Source organism: Schistocerca piceifrons, chromosome 1 (genome assembly GCF_021461385.2).
Source record: "Schistocerca piceifrons isolate TAMUIC-IGC-003096 chromosome 1, iqSchPice1.1, whole genome shotgun sequence".
Taxonomy (NCBI): domain Eukaryota; kingdom Metazoa; phylum Arthropoda; class Insecta; order Orthoptera; family Acrididae; genus Schistocerca; species Schistocerca piceifrons.
In genome coordinates, this window is record NC_060138.1 from 986582629 (window position 1) to 986603749 (window position 21121).

The 21121-nt window shown below is 36.1% G+C and overlaps 1 protein-coding gene across 1 annotated transcript in view; it reads left to right on the forward strand.

Annotated features, from left to right (window-relative positions):
• Positions 1-1582: 1582 nt before the first annotated feature.
• Positions 1583-21121, forward strand: part of LOC124795014 (sodium leak channel NALCN) — a 402332-nt gene continuing 382793 nt past the window's right edge. Inside the window, exons 1-2 of the mRNA XM_047258779.1 lie at positions 1583-1656; positions 14767-14909. The gene's annotated coding sequence lies outside the window, so the exon portion shown is untranslated. The remainder of the gene's footprint in view (positions 1657-14766; positions 14910-21121) is intronic.

Below are 21121 nucleotides of genomic sequence, written 5' to 3' on the forward strand. Positions count from 1 at the left end.
AAGACGTAGATGTTTCGAAAAATGATTCTAAAATATGCACAAGTTGGGATAAAAATCATGAATCCAGTGGCAAGCTGCAACACATCCGTGAAAACACACTTGTGAAATTGGATATAACTGCAGCTTACCACGTTTATATCAAAGGAATAAAAAAACATAGATTCACACATAAGAAGCTCAGTCATGTACCTCTACACGCAAAATGGATCGACACGCCATTTGTCGTTCTGTAGGCGTACTGTGTTTTAGCCCTTGTCCCCTGTTGCCACAAGTACGACCTTCATCTTTATATTATTCTAAGTGCGCCAAACAACAGCCAAATAGTGGGAGAAATACGCAGTGCATGTAAATCCCAAGTTCTCAAAGCTAATAACAGTGTTAGAAATGCTGTCATATGTTTACTTTGTCATTAGACACATTTCATCCAGTGACATATTCACTAGTTTATCGGTGTACTTTAAAAGCTGGAATTTGTCACTTACCCCCATTTTATTTGTGTGCCTTCCACATACCTTTGTAATGTACACAGCGATGGAAGCATAAAACATTCTGACAAAACCTGTATGCCTGAGGGTTGTAATATAATAAATTTAGAGCAAACAGCTTATTTTCGTCTTTCCATCTTCAGCACATTTCTCCTTCAGTGGCATGCTAATCTGGCTTAACAACGAGTCAAGGACGTCTGTTTTCAAATATCTGGATCCTATAGTCTTCAAAATTTGACTGTTCTTCTTCACTTGATCCTTATGCAGCTTTTACTTAAAATGATAGCCACTTTCCATGTTTTTGTATGAAGTCTAGCGATCTGCACATCCTCATACTTCACACGCTTTTGCAAGACACAATTAGTTGCACTTAATCTAACCACTTCATCGTCAAAGCAGGTCTGTGTTGACGACACAGATGTACCTAGCACTGAGATATAAAGATTTGAAATGGCTGCTTCTGTGCCATAGGACTATTTTACAGCTTTAGACGAATTGCAGAACTTTTTGTAGCAGTTTCCTTCTCATCGTCAGCTGAGGTGGTTTATTTAGGACGTCAAACAGTATAAGTTCCGCATTCCACACGAGTTTATTATTGTCTGCATTCATGAACTGGTTTTTTTGAAGTGCAGCAAACAAAACTTAACATTATATAAAAAGGTAAACAGGATCTTTTTTAGTAAGATCTTCTCGTCCGCTATTCACTAGCCATTTTCTGCTCCTAAAACGAAACATTAATCATTAACACACTCGTAGTCTGCAACCGAATCCTGACGATGCCCTTTAATAACATGATGGTATATACCTCTCAAGTCCTTAGGAAACCAACGAAAAGACAGATGAGGTGTCTTCTTCTTTTTGTTGCTGCAATTTATTGCGCTACAGACGCTCCCGTTTCTAAAAACAATTGTGATTCAGTGTGGGGCTGAGCGATGCGACGTTGTGTAGAAGCTCCAATACATACTGCAGAAAACAACAATCCAATCTGGGCGAGCTGTCGTTCTGACCCGATACGCATTTGGTAGTGAACTCGAAGAGTCATCTTTGCCCTTGCCGAACGAAGTGTGGATTATATGTGTAGATGAAGTGCTTTGACATGGGCACAAGCAAAATGGGAACTGTCAAGCCAGATAGTAAATAAACAAAGTAAAGTCGCCGGTGTTTGTCCGAAGTAAAAGCATTTGTTTGTAATGCATGAATCAATTAGTTGGCTTAAAAGAAAGATATTTTTCGCATTGTTAGTAGAGAATTGTAAAACTGAAGATGTACCCTGTGACTTACTGGATATCAGTATATAGATTAGCTGAAAGTGTTGGTTCTGCAAGTTTATGATGTTTTGTCCGCGCTTTTCGATTGTATTATTAATTGTTAATTTAATCCACTTTTTGCTTCTTACACTTCTCTTTTCTAGAATAACTTAAGGTGTACCCCAATCTGCGCATTTTTCGCAATATACGTGGCGCTTATAAACTTGCCTTTGTTAAGTGTAATGACACGTCAGCAAACAACATTAACAACCATCTGCTTCGATTGAAATTCTCAGTAAGTCCGGAAAAACGGTGTATATAATCTGATTCCCACCGTTTTTATTAACTTAGTCCCACCGTTTTTATTAACTTAGTTCAAAGGTACCCTTCAGTGCTTTGTACCATGTTTGCACCATTATTGTCAGTTGCTTACTGGTAATCATCCGGCATTGTAGTAGTATTAAATACCTTTGATGCCAGTAACTCTAAATACTTTCAATTGTCTCCAGCTATTTTCATAAATTCAGCAGTTAAGTCAATTATCTTGCGGATTACAGTATTCATATATGAGTACATTTATGTTTACAGACTTCCTGTTGTGGTAAGGTACTGAAGCTGTAGATTTAAGTTTTATCTACCAAAAAGCGCCTCAGATAATGATCCTACTGTTTTTCTACACCAATTTTGTGTCTATTTTCCTCCTCTCTTATGTTCCTGCACACTCAAATTACTCTTTCTTCCTAGGTGTAGCTTTCTTGAGTAGTTTAATCCGGAGTATACAACTTGTTAGAGTTGTTTTAGGGACTTTATCTTCAGTACTGCCATCTAAACATGAAAATAAACCTGTTCTGAATGGAAAAATGTTTAAATGTAATAATGTGTCACATCCATACCAATGTAAACAAACTATTTTTCAATGAGAAATAGTTAAACTCAAGTAACTGGAATTTTGATATAATAGAACCCATAATTGGAAATATTTTCCAATTATGGAGAGCTCGAAACATGACTGTTTCCTCAGCTTGGATGTTTGGCTTCACTTCGATTTATTGGCAAGGTACCAGAAAAATGCAGTGACCAGCAGCAAATGGATTGTGTCCCAACTCAGATTATTCCTCAAGTGTGTGTGGCCTTGTACCACATAGGACTAAAAGGGAACACTGAACATATTCTATACTATTATCAGAATCACTTTGTGACTGATGCTTCAGCATGTCGAGTGGTAGGGGCCAGACACCATCCAATCGCAGTTCTTTCACAAGCATCACATGCATGCCGCATTGCCTGTTTTGTAGGTATGTGCAGCACCTAATGAAGTGATGCTCGCTGCTTGCTGAGAACACTCTTCTCTGCCACTGCAATATGTCAGTCACAAGAACAACACAAATGATCACATTCTTGGCTCTCAGAAGAAAGTTGCAGAAATGCTGAAATATTTGAATTGGCAGACACTTCAAGATACAAGCCAACAATCAAGCAAAAGCATAATATGAAGTTTATGAAGTGAAGAGTCTAGAGATAATCTACAGCCCCATATGTATTGCTCCTATAGTGAACACTAAGACAAGATTAGTCTAATTACAATTCACACAGAGATATTTAAGCAACCATTCTTCTTGCACTCCATATAGAATTGCAACTAATATGTTACAATGCTGAATGTATGTCATGCATTAAAAAGTAGTTTGCATATTATGAATGTAGATCTAGAATATCACAGTGCTTTATTAGGAATGTTCTCATCGTAGGCAGTATGCCTTGCTTTCTTTTGACCTTTGAGCCAACTTAGTTAGAGGGGAAACTATAGTGTAATATGGACCCCAAAACATGGTGTAACTTTGCATCTTTCACATTAAGAAATCATTACCAGAAGTGATCAGTGACAGAAAAAGTCCAAGGGACAAAACATGGATTGAACCTTGGACTTTCTAATTTTTACTCTCACACTTATCTACTGAAGTATTTAATATTTAGCCTACAGAAATTGAGCTGAAAAAAAAATTATTTAATTCCAAATATTGTGCAAGTCCATCTGTGGTAATGACAGTGGTGACCATCTAGCATTATTCTGCAAGACACATCATTCAGTTGTTTACACATTCATAGTTTCAAGAAATGTATTCATAAAAAAATGCAGAGTTATATTTGAAGTCTGATGGCACTACCAGTGTGTTCTATGTAATAAAGGTGTTACTGACTGGAGTTTTGATGCAGCCACTTCTCATACATAGAAGAGTTACTTAAACATACCAATATTGGACATTGTCTTTGACCTATGTTATAATGATGTTGTGGCATGTGACATTATATGAAAGAAAACAGATCAATGATGTTATCTGTTTTGCCTGTACATTACCGTTTTGAATGTAGGTTGTGGCACCAAACTGAGTAGCAGTGTAGCCCAACGTCTGTGTTTTGTTATAGTCTAGTTTTGATTGAAACATGCAGTTTCGTTATGAGGTGATGAAGCTGATGAATGTGATGTCATGATGAGAAAAACTATAATTCTTGATATGATGTGTACATTGTGCACATTTGATTGTGAGAAGTCGTTTATGTCTGCCATCTCGACAACATCCATGGTCAGAGTTAACAGTTTGTGTGGAATGCTTCAGTTAACGATCCAAACAAATGTAAAATCCAGTAATAAGTAGAGAGTAACAACATATATAGGAACTACAAACAGAACTAAGTACTCAAATCCCTGTCTAAAGACAAAGCATCACAAAAGAAAGAAATAACAACTAAAATACCATGTTGTTGTAGTGGTCTTCAGTCCAGAGACTGGTTTGATGCAGCTCTCCATGCTACTCTATCCTGTGCAAGCTTCTTCATCTCCCAGTACCTACTGCAACCTACATCCTTCTGGATCTGCTTAGTGTATTCATCTCTTGGTCTCCCTTTATGATTTGTACCCTCCACGCTGCCCTCAAATACTAAATTGGTGATCCCCTGGATGCCTCAGAACATGTCCTACGAACCGATCCCTTCTTCTAGTCAAGTTGTGCCACAAACTTCTCTTCTCCCCAATTCTATTCAATACCTCCTCTTAGTTATGTGATCTACCCATCCAATCTTCAGCATTCTTCTGTAGCACCACATTTCGAAAGCTTCTATTCTCTTCTTGTCCAAACTGTTTATCGTCCATGTTTCACTTCCATACATGGCTACACTCCACACAAATACTTTCAGAAAGGACTTCCTGATACTTAAATAGATACTCGATGTTAACAAATTTCTCTTCTTCATAAAAGCTTTCCTTGCCATTGCCAGTCTACATTTTATATCCTCTCTACTTCAACCATCATCAGTTATTTTGCTCCCCAAATAGCAAAACTCATTTACTGCTTTAAGTGTCTCATTTCCTAATCTGATTCCCTCAGCATAACCCGACTTAATTCAACTACATTCCGCTATCTCCATTTTGCTTTTGTTGATGTTCATCTTATTTCCTCCTTTCAAGATACTGTCCATTCCGTTCAACTGCTCTTCTAAGCCCTTTGCTGTTTCTGATAGAATCACAACATGAACCATGGAACTTGCCATTGGTGGGGAGGCTTGCGTGCCTCAGCGATACAGATAGCTGTACCGTAGGTGCAACCACAACGGAGGGGTATCTGTTGAGAGGCCAGACTAACATGTGGTTCCTGAAATGGGGCAGCAGCCTTTTCAGTAGTTGCAGGGGCAACAGTTTGGATGATTGACTGATCTGACCTTGTAACACTAACCAAAACGTCCTTGCTGTGCTGGTACTGCGAATGGCTGAAAACAAGGGGAAACTACAGCCGCAATTTTTCCTGAGAGCATGCAACTTTACTTTACTAATATACCATACAAGATACAAATTTATCTTTCTCTGTAGATATTGTTAATACACTTCTTTTAGTTCTCAGATGATTGAATGTGCTGTGTAAATGTGTCAGAATTCTTAGCATCATTACACATTACATAATTTAATTAAAAATAGTTCTACATTATTCATATGCCACATGGAGTCTATTGTACCGATGAAACTACAGTCAAATAAAGTTATAAGAAAACTTAATATTAACAGTTGTCAACAGGCATAGACGCAAATCCCATACTGTGTGTTATGCCTTATAATAGGCTTACTGTAATCTTTTTTGCAATAGCTAGCAGTAACTGTTTCAGGTCTCCATCTGTTAGGTGTAGGTTTACAAACTTTTTCTCAAATAAAGTCTTCATTATTCTTTGTAAGAGAGTAATATTATCTCTTTTTCTGAACTTATGCCCTTTTCCTTGAAGAAGAATGAATTGTGAAAGGAAATTATATTTCAGATTTGTTATTAAGAATATTTTCACTACCTTGCATATTCTCGTAGACAGGTAGAGAAATGAATAGCAGGTCATGACAGTTTTTTAGCAGCCTATTTGAGACATTTTAAGAGAATAGAAACATAGTCACAATTGGAAGATGCTATACACTTCTGCCAGAACTCCAGAATTAATTGTAGCTCAGATTTCACTTGAGTGGCCCATTTCATAGAGTACTCTCAATACAGCATTCAAAGGAGAAATAGTTTCTACCCCTTTTGGGAGCTGTGCCATGTTGTAGAAACTATATCTGGCAGACTTACAAATACTCTCAACATGTGCACATACAGACACAACACAATCAGTATGACAATTTGTTATGTCTCATTGCAAAAAATGTGAATGATTTTACTTTAGGAAGGTATTGTTTATTTACCAGATCAGTTAGTAACATAAATAATCTAGAAAAATTAGCTTTGTATTTCATATTTTAAACACAATTTATAATAATGCAGTCCACTTTACATATATTGCACAAGCTTTATCTGATAATATCTTAGGCATAGTCTATATCAATTCAGACAGGCTAGGAAAAGTCTTACCTTCATAGTATTGGATGGTATTGAATTTAGCATATATTAAAATGAAGCACTAAGAAAGGAACATGTATTATTTTATTTTCTCTAAAAAAAGAAAATTCTGCTCCGAGGTACAGCTCTCCAAAGATGACACTGTGCATACCATTTTGAAGATGCATATTCTGGAAAAAAATTTAAAATGCTGTATCTTTGGAACAGTTCCAGTTTTTTTTTTTTTTTATTTCAAAGATAATTGCTTTATGATTACAAAGAAATCCTCCATCTGGACTTATCTGTCAAAGTTCATTTACTATAGTGTTCTGAACTTTTTTTATAATTTATGGAATTTTTTTTTTTTTCAGGAATGCCAATCCATGAAATTTTGATTTTTTTCTGTTGATTAGTACCATATAGTTCTACATTCCCTGAAAAGGAGAGCTTCCACTTTTTAGGTTGAACAGGTTTTATAAACAATTGAAATTTTTGACATACATGAAACCTGTTTTATTACCATATTATCACATAACAGGCTCATAAAAATCAAAACCTAGCCTTATTTAACATAGCCTAATATTAGTTTTGAAAGATGAGTAAGAGACTCATCCTGTGCACTCTGTTTTTTACTGAAATTAGCTAGTCAATGAACTAAAAATGTGTTTCATTGCTTCAATATCTTCCTATGATATAGAGTGATACCTTCCCATTGAACCAATAGGAACTGGAGCTCTTAACAGTCTTCAAAACATTGTGAACAGGAAGTGAGAACTGATGGTGTTGCTGCTGTCTTTCAGCGGGAAACCTATATCCAGCAGCTGGTCCATGTGGTAGCGTAAAGTTGACCACAATTTTGTTTAACTCATAACTGGTGTGTATAATCTTTGCAATCCACCAGTCACACACACACACAGACACACACACACACACACACATCCCCCATCTCAGTTTGTGAATCTGAATATTATCCTGATGTTTCAGAGGTGTTAGATGAACGAAGAAAATTTCTTCTTTCTAGCTCTTTAAAGTGTGTGCAATATGACTTTGCCCTGTACTTTGAGTCCAGAAATGTGTCTTCTGAATTCCTTTCACAGTAGTAGTTTGTTTCGACCATTCTTCTTTTTTCTGCTCATGGAATTCTTCGATTTCCTCTTTGGACAAAAGAATGAGGCCTGTAGATGTGTAAGATTTCACGTGTCTCGTAAAATCCCGAGCATTCTGAATCACAGCTGTATCTGATCGGGAAAGATTATGTTTTGTGGCATGGTGCTTCAGGAGGCCTCCTACACCATCACAAGGCCCCTTCCCGTAACCACTAGCACAGTATACCCAATCAGTTGGCACAAGCAACTTACTCCATTCAAACAGCTGGTAACTATTTTTAAAATGACTAGGAGCACCATCAGAAATAATGATGATCTTCTCTGCCCCTGTTTGCAGTTGAAGAATTTTGCGCATTGCCAGCAAAGCATGTGCTAAGTCATGTCCTGTGCCATCACTTATAACTACAAACTTGTGATCATGTTTTGAAAATATGTCACTCCTGTAAAAATTGAAACGTGGTCATTACTCCAATGATACCCTTGTACTTCTTGCGGGGAAATTACAGTCCAGTTCTCAGCAAAATCACAGTGAAGCACCAAACATAGTTCTTCAACCTCTTCACACCCTTTCACATATTTGATGTGTTGTTGCAATTTCTTCAGATGCTGGTGTGTGACTGCTTTCACTGACTATTTACTAAGTTGATCAATGAAACTGTCAAAGGCAACTGTTTTCTTAATTAGTTTACTTTCCTGTCATGTCACATACATAATTTCTGCAGAGTTATCTGCTATGTCTTCCAGGCCAAGTGTCTGTTGAGACAGCCCTCCTTTTCCAGGGCAGTCACCACATTCTTGAAAGAAACAAGTCTCTCACTTTACGTCACAGACTACTAATGACTTCACATGCTCAACCAAGGTGTCTATGTCATGTGCTCCAACAAGTTCTTCAAAGTTACCACACAAAGTTCAAAATTCACGCAGTAAACACCTAAACAGACATAAAATGTCTAGGTGGATGTGGAGCTACCCACTTAGGTTGTAGCACATAAAATTTTGATCTTCCAATATGTGAAGTTGTATAGTTGCTCTTATAAATTAGAAAAGTTTTTTTAATACTGCGAGTCGTGTACCTCTTCACTTGCACAACTTTTTGACCTTCAACTGTTACAGTTATAGTGTCTTTTTTAGTTGGCACTCTGACGAGAACAGTCCCATTTATCTTCCAGATAAAATGACTGCACTATTTGAACTTGAGCTGCCTCTATAGGATGCCCATAATAGGGATCCGATCTTCCAAAGACTCCTTTTACAGACCTCAAATTTCTTGATTTGTCTACCAAGTACTTTGATACTGATGGAATGTGGTTCAAAATTGTTTTCTTTGAAAATGTCTGTGGAATAATAGTTAAAACTTGCACCTTTTCACTGTAGGATGCAAAATATTCAACAGCTGAATTGATATTTGTAAAAAATTGCTGGCAAGAGTTCTTTGGTTCATTTTCTTCTGAAGATGGAATTTCTATTTTGAGGAGTGTGGTCAGTTTTGCTGTAGTGTATTCGTCCATAGCTATAGTAATTTCTCTGCACTTTCTTGATGCGTAGAGCTTATGACTCAACTTCACTGACCACGGTTTCTTAACAGGTCTAACACCTACCTATGTGGTTGACTGATTCAGGGTATTTAGTTCTTCCTCTATTGATACAAAATCTGGACCATGGGAGGCTTCATCTTGTTCAGATACTGTCATTGTTGTTATTCTGTCAGTACATTTAGAAAACAAAAAGTCGTCACTGGAAACATCTTCACTTTGAAACAGAGTCTTCAAATGAGAACACTTATTCCCAAACTTAACAAAGTCTGTTTTTGTTTGTCTTATATATAACTCTTTTAAGGGTAAGCAAATAGTCAGCACATTTCACTCTCCTGTGGCCCCAGTCAGAAGACATTTCAAACAGTCCTTTTCACAAAACACACTGTAACTGTGTCAACTGGCAAATTCCTCATAGAAACAGAGAACTCACTGGATGATCTCATATTTCTTAGGAGCCTCTTCAGTAAACAAGTTAATACAGAACAACTACAATACAGAAACTTGCAGTGAACAGTCATGACAAAGAAACTGACAAACTACAACAAAGTGTAACAACACTTAAAGTGAAAAAAAAACTGCAACAAAGAAAGTACAAAAAAATTAGTGAGAAACAACTTCAGTGAAGACAGTTGAAAGTTAAAAAAAATTATTTTTTAAAAATGAAACCGCTCCAACTTAAAAATGGAAGCTCTCCTTTACTGAGAATATAATACTACGTGGTACTAATCAATAGAAAAAAATCTAAGTTTTCTGGATTGGCATTTTTGAAATAAATTTTTTTTCTGTAAATCATAAAAAAAATTCAAAAGACAACAGTAAAATAACTTTGACAGATATGTCCAAACAGAGGATACCATTGTAATCATACAGAAATTATCTTTCAAATAAAAAACTCTAACTAAATATCTAGAAATGTTACAGAGATACAGCATTTAAAAAATTTTCCGAAATTTGCATCTTCAAAACAGTGTTCGCAGTGTCATCTTTGGAGGCCTTTATCTCGGGGCAGGAATTTTTTGAGAAAACAAGAAAATATGTGTTTCTTACTTACTCCTGAATTTTAACACACGCTAAATTCAATAACATCCGAGACTATGATGGTAACCCTATACCTGAAGTGATACAGATTATGCCATAAAAGTTTCACCACAATTCTGTTATCTCTGCAAAAACTCGTATATGGTGTCACTCAGAAGTATTAATCAGACAGTTATAGGCAAACAAAAACTGTTTAGTATAACACAGTAAATAATACCTTTTTTAAAGTATTAGGTTTCTAGCTAACTGTATATTTAGCCACTCGTGAAGTTTGTCGTAAAGAATCCACTACAGTTCAAAAAGAAAAATGAGGTACATAATTATAATGCCAGAAGGAAAAATGATATTTATTACTCCACGTGAAGGTTGTCTTTATCACAAAAATGTGTGCACAATTATGCAACCAAAATTTTGTATCACTTACGCAGTGATATAATATGTCTGACACACAGCAAAGTAAAATTTCATAGCAAACTGAGAAAGTTTCTCGTTGACAACTCTTTATTACCGTATCACTGTAATGTGTAAAAGGTGGTGGGCAGAAATAACTTAATTCACATCTGTATATCTTTTTTTTCTTTTTGTGAAACAATAAACATCACCTTAGAAATGTTCAGAATGTAATGATGTGTTAAAATTAATTTGAGATGTGAATGTAAAGTGACTCATTCCACATCATTAGGATGTATTGAGCAAGATGGTCCATGCAACATGTAACTAACTAACTAACTAATTGTATTACATTCATCTATAACTGTTTCTCAACACAGGTGTTGACTATAGCAGAGATATGACAATGAATTTTTTAAATGTATTGATACACATAGCAAGGAAACATTTGTTCTTCTTTTTTATATATGTCTTCAGAAGGAGGAGTACATAAAACACATTTTTTTTTAAAACTGGTACTGGCAGAATTGAAGCTGTGAGGGCGGGTCGTAAATCATGCTTGGGTAGCTCAGATGGTAGAGCATTTGTCCGCAAAAGGCAAAGGTCCCAAGTTTGCGTCTCAGTCTGGCACACAGCTTTAATCTGCCAGGAAGTTTCATATCAGTGCACACTCCTCTGCAGCATGAAAATCTCGTTCTGGACACATTTTAAAGTTTATCTGTATAATGGGCCCATAGGCCACGGTATATGGATGAATGAATGAAATCAGCCATCCTCAGTCTCCAGTTATTAGCCCTGTGAAGATATGTTTGAAACTTTGGAATTCCTCTGTCACGTCAGTAACAGCTAACCAGATATATTTGTAATTATTCTACACTATGAATACAAAAGATAAATGTAATTATGCTTTGAACAAATATTCTGTGAGTGATATCAAGAATAACAACAACAATAAAGTCAAGTTCAGTATAACAGCTACATTTAGGCCAAGAAAGGAAATTATCAGTGATTATTATTTAAATGTTCCTTATGACCAGTGTTGCCCTTCCTTATACATCTTAATGACAAGTGTGTTTTGAACACTCCTCTCTTCCAATGTGACATCTATGTTCAAAGTGTTGCATGAAAACATTCCTGGTTTGACAAACACAAGCGTCATATTGCACCGTGACTAGCTTGCAAAATCAAGTGCTCTTAATCTCTGATTGGTATCCACTCGACAAAGCACCTGGAAGAAACTTATGGGCTCTCTTCTGCAGCAAATTGAGGCCATTATCAAGGTCAAAGTAGTGTGACAGATTTTTTGGTCCAGTGCTCACTTTTGCAAAATCATTGGACAAATCATGATATCACTGTTTACTTACCAGTCTAGTTTTAACAGTGGTGGGACAGAAACCATCTTGGTGTTTACATGTGGTAATTTAGGGAAACCTTAGAAAATCTGAATCAGGATTACCTAGTGGAGATTAGATCCTCCAACCTTCCATTTTGTCACTTTTTTATCTTTAGTTGATATTCTATGCAATGTATGCTGTCCTTGCCATCCAACAGTCTTCTAAGTTTTCCTTGTTTTGGGCCAAAAGATGTACGTCATCTGCAAAGCTTAACATTGGTGTCTGTTTTCTTTGCAATTGTAGTCCTCTTCTGAAATTCTCTCACTTCATTGCTTCTTTGATGTGTAAGTTAATAAACTGTGTGATTTTCTCAATGTGACTTATCTTTCTCAATCGTCCACATTTAGTACTTCCAGTGCATTCTCTGACTCCCCTTCTGTCAGCATTGTTAACATCTTATTCAATTTTGCATGGTTAAATGCTTTCTCTAGGCCCACAAATATTGTGAAAGTATCTTCAGTTTTCAACAATATGGAAAGGATAGGTTGCTACTCATCACATACAGGAGGCATGGAGTGGCAGACTGATTTAGCGGTCATTCTTCCACATCCCTGTTTGCCTCTCATCACCCTCTCTATATGGTAAGTAGCAATCTGTTCTTTTCATGTTGTTAATCCAGCCCAGATTTTCCATTGTCTGATTTGATCCTGAATTTTCTTTTTTCTTCCTTACATTTTCAAGTACAAACTTAAAATTACTTCTCAGATGCCTTTTCCATTTCTGAAACTAAACTTATTTTCATGCAATACCTCTAAAACTGTTCTTTCTGTCTTGCACATTATTTTAAACAAAAGTGTGACATGTCAGATTGATTGCGTGATTGCTTCCAATTTTATCTGCTCACACTATCTTAGGAGATGTGATGATAATGCCTGCCCTGGTTTCGTTAGTTCCAACAGATTTTAGAAATGCTTAGTTACTTAACCGTGTCCTGCTGTCTCAGCTCTTTCAGCACTTTGTTGAACTGTTTGTTCCACATCACCTTCATCCTCTCAGAATAGTTGTTCTCCATCATTTAGACATTTGATACACTGCTTCCAGTCTATCTACCCTTAAAAGAGGATTGTCAGGTATACTTCATAGAACACCACCTTTACTTGCTACTCTATCCAAGTTGCTTTACATGTGTCTCGTGTCTATTCCACTTTACCCTGTTTGCGCTTCCTGTTAATTTCAAGTCCTAAGCTGTCAATGCTGCTGTCTCCCTGTTGTGCCCCTAGGATTTTCATATTTTCTTATTTCCTGTATAAGCTGGAGTATTTCCTGATTTATCTCTGGTGTTTATCCCTCTGCTTTGGCTGTCATTAAATTTCCATATCCCATCACATTTGTTATCAATATCTGTGTTTTCCTGTGCACTCTCCGTATTTCCTCCTCATCAGCTTGTGACAAGGGCTCACACAGTGGTTCTTAATATTGGTTATATTTCATTATCGGAATAATAATTTAGTCAAGTGTGTTACCTGTAACTCACTCTGTTAGTCTGTTCCCATCTTTCTTTCATAATAATACCAGTACCGGTTTACCTCAAAGATCGGAAATGAATTGAATCATTCATCTTGTGGAAACTAAATTTTTCAGTCTGCTGCCTTCTTTAACATCCAGTAGGAGTATCAGTGTGGTAATTATATTTTCCATTATTCACTTTTCCATGGCCCCGTCTTTGTAATGCATGACCACTATCTAGGCTGCTTCAATGCAGCACATTGCAGTACCCACACAGTCACTGTGGTAGGTAGTTGCTTAGATGGAAAGCAGCAACTATGAAGGATTATGAGTCACAGCCAAGATACCAGTGAAATCATAGTTTTTGTACAGCAATAGTGAGGAGATCATCAGTTGTAATTCTCAGATGTTTTAAGCTTTTTTAAAAATAATTAAATGTGGACTGCTGTCTAGGAGGATGTGAGTGAAAACAGAAAAATATATGGCATTTGTTACCCAGTAGAAGATGGACGGGAACTATTCAGCAGTTTCATTGGAGAATATTTCTTCTTTCAAGCTCAGTAGCACACCAGATACATTTCATTTCAAAAAATAAAAACCAATTTACAATATAGATGGACAAAAATCATTTAGGATTTAATTGTAACCTTTTATTAGAAGTAATTTATGCTACATGAGAGAAGTTTGCATTTTCAATACCATTAAAAGAAAAAGAAACACATAAATATGACAAGAAATATAGCAGCAGCAGTTAGAGAACATCTTAAATCGACAGTAACACAGACAACATTGTTAACATTCTAGGGAGTTTTTGTGCAACCAGTATATAAGCAATAGGCAAAAATCAATATTTAATCCTCATTTAACCATCTAGACTGTTGTGATATAAATCATCCCAGTTGTGTGCATAATGACATGTTCAGCGGTCACATTTAATTTGGCTTTGTAGAAACTGGAGTGATTTTATTTGAGTTGACAGTGATTTTTAGGTGAAACATTTAGGTACTGCAGATGAAAATATGCTTTTTCAAAAAACATCATGGCACACAACCTAGGTTATATGTATGTAGGAGTCTCATGTGTCTTAATGCTCCTGGGAAACCTTATACCAACATACTCTCCATAGTGAAGCATTTGAAACTGAAACTTGTGATTTCTAATAATGGTAACGGTGAATGAGTAGAGGTACATTCAAAACAATTTCATTGTGGTGATGTACATATGTGGAAACACATGTGAAGTTATCAGGAAGCATGTCAATGTATTGATTGTTGTTTACAGGTGACACCCGGCTCATCTACACTCTGCAGAAGAAAGTGATAATTTTTATTTGACCCTGTTGTGAAATGAACTGTTAAAGTTGGCGTCAACATCGGCTTTTCCACGTCAGCTATTATTCCATCCAATAGCTGTCGTAAGTCCAGGTCAGTCAAAATGAAGTATGGGGTCATACGTATGTTTTGTTAAAGTAGTTGGCACTGCAGGGTAATTGTATATATGAAGCAGTATGTACTTGCTGTGAAATGTACCATAACTTTCAAACTTGATTTGTGTAATGTATTCTACCACTTTTTTGTAAGCTTATAATGTACTAGATTATTTGGTTGTAAGAATCACTTACTGCAAGCTTCAGATATTCATTTATGTTTTAATCAGTGACTAGAAACTTTTGCTGTTTCAGAAAAGTTAGACTTAGTGCAGCTTTTTGTGGCATTTCAGTAGACACATTATTTTAAAATTTCAGATTTTTCAAAAATGTAAACAAAACAGATGTTTTTGATGAAGTCATCGAATAAAGTCATTTTGTTTCCATACATTCAGTATTTTAGTTACAAGGAAGTCAGCAATTTGACATTAAAAATGAAGTAGCCAAACCAAAAAGTCTTTTAATACACGTGGTTTCTGGTTCTATCACAATGGCATCAGTGTTAATACTGGATCCATTTTAAAGATATGTCTGTGAATCATCGCTCTATACTTTAGTCTTTGCTGTATTGTTTTCTGCTATCTTATATTGTCCTTCTGTATTAAAATCTTCATGACTTCCATGGCGATGTTAATTTACATCTCGCCTGGAGGTGCAAGGTATAAATTCACTTTGATGATTTGTTGTTGGCACATTAATAGTACAACATAACTCAAATGAGCTGATGCTTGCAGCTGTCAGTCATTATTTACTCAAGGCCTGTCATCAAGTTGCAGAATTATTAGTGCATAAAATTTGGAATTTTCTTCTAATTTTAGTGCATCTGCTTGAATATAATTGACTTCAGCTTGCTTCTGTTAAACAAATTTTTGTGTACTATTTGCAAGAAATCTTTTATGAGTCATTTTAGTTTGGTGTTGAAGGTACTGTTACAACAATTTTATCATGTATTTCAGATCCCTTAGAATACTTCTTATTCAAGCAAAGGTGATCAGCTGGTATGAGTTACGTGAGCGCAATAGCCATATAATCAACACATTCAATCAGTTAACCAATAATGTGTAGGTCAGCATTTTAGGAGCTGATCACTCTTTAACATTATTGTTCAACAGCTCTCTAGCAAATCTGAAGCTGACTCTCCCTCTGTGAACAACATATTTTTGAAACACTTTATTTTCATTTTCATATTTTGCCACGTACTAACACCTAAGAAAGTAAACAACACATAATGCACTAGTAACGTTGTTGAAGGGTGTGAGACAAATACTGCAATAAGAGGGAAATTTCAACCCTTCAAATGCAAATCCCATTTGTGAATTATATAAGAAAGGTACTAAAAGTCACAAAGAAAATAATTTAAAACATTATAAATTTAAAATACATCTAAGCTTGAATATTTTTCTAGTCTCCTATGCAAAGAATTTACCATTCTGGTTGAAGAATTTATGATTTATGAACTACACTAACAGCTCATTTTCCAGTTTATTTGTCAAATGATAATACTTTTCTTGTCAGATGTTTTTCAGTGTCCCATCATTTGGAGAAGTGTTGACAGTTAGTTTGTAGCAGATGCTTTCAGTAATTGTGCTGCAGTACGTGGCATATATTTTACGCCCTTTTCCCTTGTAGGTTATGATTTGATGTTTACAGATACCTTGTTCTGTGTTTTACATTCAGATAATAAATTCTAGCTTTTGATTTACTGTGATCAGACAATGTACTGCAGAAATTCAAAAGCTGTGTAGTTGCAACAAAACAAACAGCGGTTATGAAGTTATATGGTTAGAACCATCTGAAAATTAGTGAAAAACGAGGAAACACTATTGATATTGTACTTGCTGGACTGTTTAATGTGTTTTATTTTTGAAACTGTGTTCATAAATTGGGTGGCTGTAAAGATGTCTTTGGTATGGAGCAAAGGTCCACAATTATATGGTATCCAACAATGATGAGCATTAAATAGATTTGAAAGCAGTTGTTAATATTCATAATCTCATAATTATAAACCTACAGGTGCCATTAGAGTATCTGTTCCACCAGGTAAACTAGAAGGAGAGGCAAAAATGCATTTCTGTACCCTGTAGAGAAGTTGTGTGGGGAAGAAGTCTCCCACCTACAGATACCTCCCACATGCTTAGAGCTGTTCTAGAGAGTTTTGAAAAATTTAGATTTAAATAAAAAGTAAGTATAAACTGCTAGACCACACAGAAATAAATTATAATTGTGACTGCAGCGTGTTACTGAGAAAAAATTCATTGAGTTTTAGTGGTCCCACAGATTCCATTAAGTGCTGATTTCCTCAGAGATGTCATCATCTTAACACTACTTACATAAAAGAGAAGTATACAGTTTAAACAAAGGAAAATTTAGGATGGAATAACAAAAATATAAAAAGGCTAGATTGCTACTCATCGCATAGAGAAGGCATTGAGTGGCAGACAAGTGCAATGAATAAAGACTGCTAGACATTATTTAATTATTGGACTAAGACCTTCATCAGAAATATACAAAATGCACATTTCACACATGTGTAAACACACACACACACACACACACACACACACACACACACACACACACACACACACATATATACTCACACGGCCACTTCATTTCCAGGCACAGAGATCCAACTGCAACTGTGCCTGAGGGAGCAGCAATCTTGGGTGGGGTAGGTTGTGGGGGTTCAGAAGAGGTGTGGCCAGAAGGGGAGAGGGATAGCTGGGAAGGGCTGGGAGACGATGTTACCATTGCTTGTGTGAGCACACAGGGACGGGGTAGGGCAGGTAATGGACTGAAAGGTGCAGCATCTGGAGGCTGTGCTTGGGGGAGGGGAGAAAGCAGAAGGAGAAAGGACTGTGCAGGTTTGCTGCTGGCATGGTGGAATGAGTGTGTAGGGCTGAAGGGGCAGAAGCAGGTGGAGGATGGGGACTAATGAAGGTTGAGGACAGGGAGGATACGGGACTGAAGTATATGCTGCAGGGAGAGTTCCTACCTTCACAATTGACTGCAGCCATGTGTGTGTGCATGGGGAGGGAGTGGGGAGGTGTGTGCATGCATGTGTGTGTGTGTGTGTGTGTGTGTGTGTGTGTGTGTGTGTGAGAGAGAGAGAGAGAGAGAGAGAGAGAGAGAGAGAGAGAGAGAGAGAGAGAGCAGGGGGTGGTTCTGAACACACTTCTTGGATGAGGAATCAATAATTATTGTGTGAAAAGTATTATGTATAAATGCAGTGGCATGTTAAAATTATTGAATTGTCACTTGACAGAAATATTTGATTCGACAAGCTAATAAGAAATAAATTGATAATTAAAGGTTTTTAGTTCATGGTTGTGTGTGGTTTCATTACTGGGACATCAGAACTTCACTATTGGCTTTCTGAGTACCAATGCAAGACACAGTTGTTAAAATATCTCCCACATGTGTTCACAAAAGATGGGTTACTAAACCAATACCAAACACAATTTCATGACATATCCATGCTGCCTTTTGTATCTGCTCCTCTGTTTTCAAAGCAGTTTTAACATTTCACCATGTAGGTGTGTAATATTATTTCCTCTTAAAGGGGAAAACAGATCTTCAACTCACCTTCCCCATGCAACATTTAAGAACAATAGTTTTGATACAGTTTATTTTAGAAAAAAAAATAATACTTACTTCCATGGGTCTGTTCAATATGAGTTGGCCCATATGTCTAATTCTCACTTTTGTTAAAAAAAAGTTCATTTTTCATAAGATATCAGACAAAGTTTATATTAATTTCCAGTTGAGTATATGCTGCTAATAAAAAATATGAGGAGTTCTTGGGCAAATTGCTGCCAGAATATTTTACTGACATACTTAATATTTCAACAAGAGAAAGAACTGTCATCACACGCACACTGATAGACTGCCAGTGGGAGGCTGATGAGCTCTCACTTTATAGCTGTGATCTCCCTCCACCATTTCTGTTGTTAGCTGCAGAGGCAGAAAATGCATTATGCTAGAAGTTAACAACCTGGTGGCACACTCAGTTTGCTATCATTATGCCCAGCATGCCATTGCTACGTCCTTATTGTTTGACGTGTGTGTGTGTGTGTGTGTGTGTGTGTGTGTGTGTGTGTGTGTGTAGGGGGGAGGGAGGTGGGTAAATCATCTAGGGAAAGGTCTGCTGCATTTAAAAGTGTAAAATGTGTTGCAGTTTTTTTATGTCAAATGTACTGTATAAAAATACATACAACATAAAATAACTTTGCAGCATTTGAAAAAAAAATTTTTTTTGGAGCTTCAGTATCTCGGTACAAACCAACATTTACAATTATTGTTAAAAAAGAAATGTACCCATCTAGTAAGACTGCAACATCATAATTAGTTTGTACAGTTTTTCTTCAACTTTAAAGGTATTGTCTCAACTATTAAAGTCTCGCATATCTCTGAACTTTTATTCATTGGTCTTTTTCGGAAATAATTTTGTGCACTTCTCACATACTTTTTGTTACTGTAGGTTCTAGTCATTCTCGCTGATGAAATAGTGTCTGAGAAAGTTGCAGGCAGAGTATAGCAGTTGTCACACAACAAATATGCTGACAGCTGTATTCACGTCTCATAGCAATTGTGCAGCAGGCAAGTAGCTGGATAAGTGTTAACTGTGTGTGTTTGTTCTTAACGAATGCAAATGCTTGGATCAGGAGAGTTTCAGGACACTCATTATCAGATTTTTCATTTTATTGCAAAATTTTAGTTTCTACAATAAAGAACTGCTGATACACAGAGCTTGGCTCTGCATTTAAACAGTTGTCCTGTGTTTCAGAATAGTAATACAAAATGATATTTATGGACATAAGTTTTATTATCTGCACTAGTCCTCTGCACTTCAATCCCTTTCTGCATGTACATTTTATTATCTTCTTTTTCTCTGTTTGTGTGTGCGTTTGTATGTTAAACCAATGAAAATTCAAGGTGGGTACATGATTTGACTCACTGGCATTGAAAAATCACTTATTTTAGTGTACAGAGCACACCGAGATGAATATAGTATAAGTAGAATGCTTTAAATCTATTGATGAACAACTCTGACTGAACAGGTAATAAAATTCTTATTCTATGTGACTTCAGATATTTTCAAAATTCAGGCTTGTCACTTTAAATTTACATATCAATGAAAAATACAAAGCAGGATGAAAATTATACAACATTATAGGTTTTGATTACTGCGCATTGTGCTTGAATACTCATGAAACATTTTTTATGGTTGAGAACAGGAGTTGAAATATCGTGTAGAGAATGACTGTGAAGTATGAAGAAATGTGTTTGTGAAATTGTGCAACCCACCGAGTACCTTTATTTTTAATGAGACTTAAAAGAATACACATACACATACACAAATAATCATCTCTTAGGACAAGTGGGTGCACTCCATCCATATGTGGAGTGGGAAAGTAAAGGACATTTATTTTTTCAAAACAGTAATCAAAAATAAAATAATATTTTTATTAAAATTAAATAAAAGTTCTAATTATTCCCATAAAACGAGACAGCAGCATACAGCAACAAATAAAAAAAGTTGTTAAATCTTAAGGTTTCTGAATCCAAATGTCTGCCTCTGAAGCAGGGAGGAAAGTGTGAATAAAGTGACAGGGCATTGTGGAGGGAGAAAAATTGGAAACTGTACTAACATCCTGCTTCCACTATGAGAACAAGCCTATTAAAGAAAGGCATTTAGTTCAAAACATCACTTGATTTGTGACTTCAGTCTTTTATGTTGGTAGATAGAGCCTCTTACTTTTCTTTCATGTGCATTCCACCTTTCAGTTTGATGAGCAAGGCCTGTACCTTATTATCTTTAATTATTATAACATTCCACACGTCTTTTTATTGGGACAAAATGATTTATTTGCTGTTATTTAGTTCTTCAATTAGGAGCTACCGTAAGACTAAAAGTATTGAGTTTCTCATATCCATTTTCGAGGAGAATAAGGTTAATGTAAGACATGACAGCAACATTTGATTGTATGGAAAATTATTAAGAGAATAATGTCTATTATAGCAAACAGCATAATGAAACAGTTTATTCAAAAATAATTATTCTTAATGCAATATCAAGATTGGCAGTAGTAATGCAATATCAAGTTTGGCACTAGTCCATATAAAGCACATCATCTGATCATGCACAAGAGTTATCTCAAACAGTAAGATCTATGGTGAAAGGTGACTAGTGGTAAGACAGATAAAGAC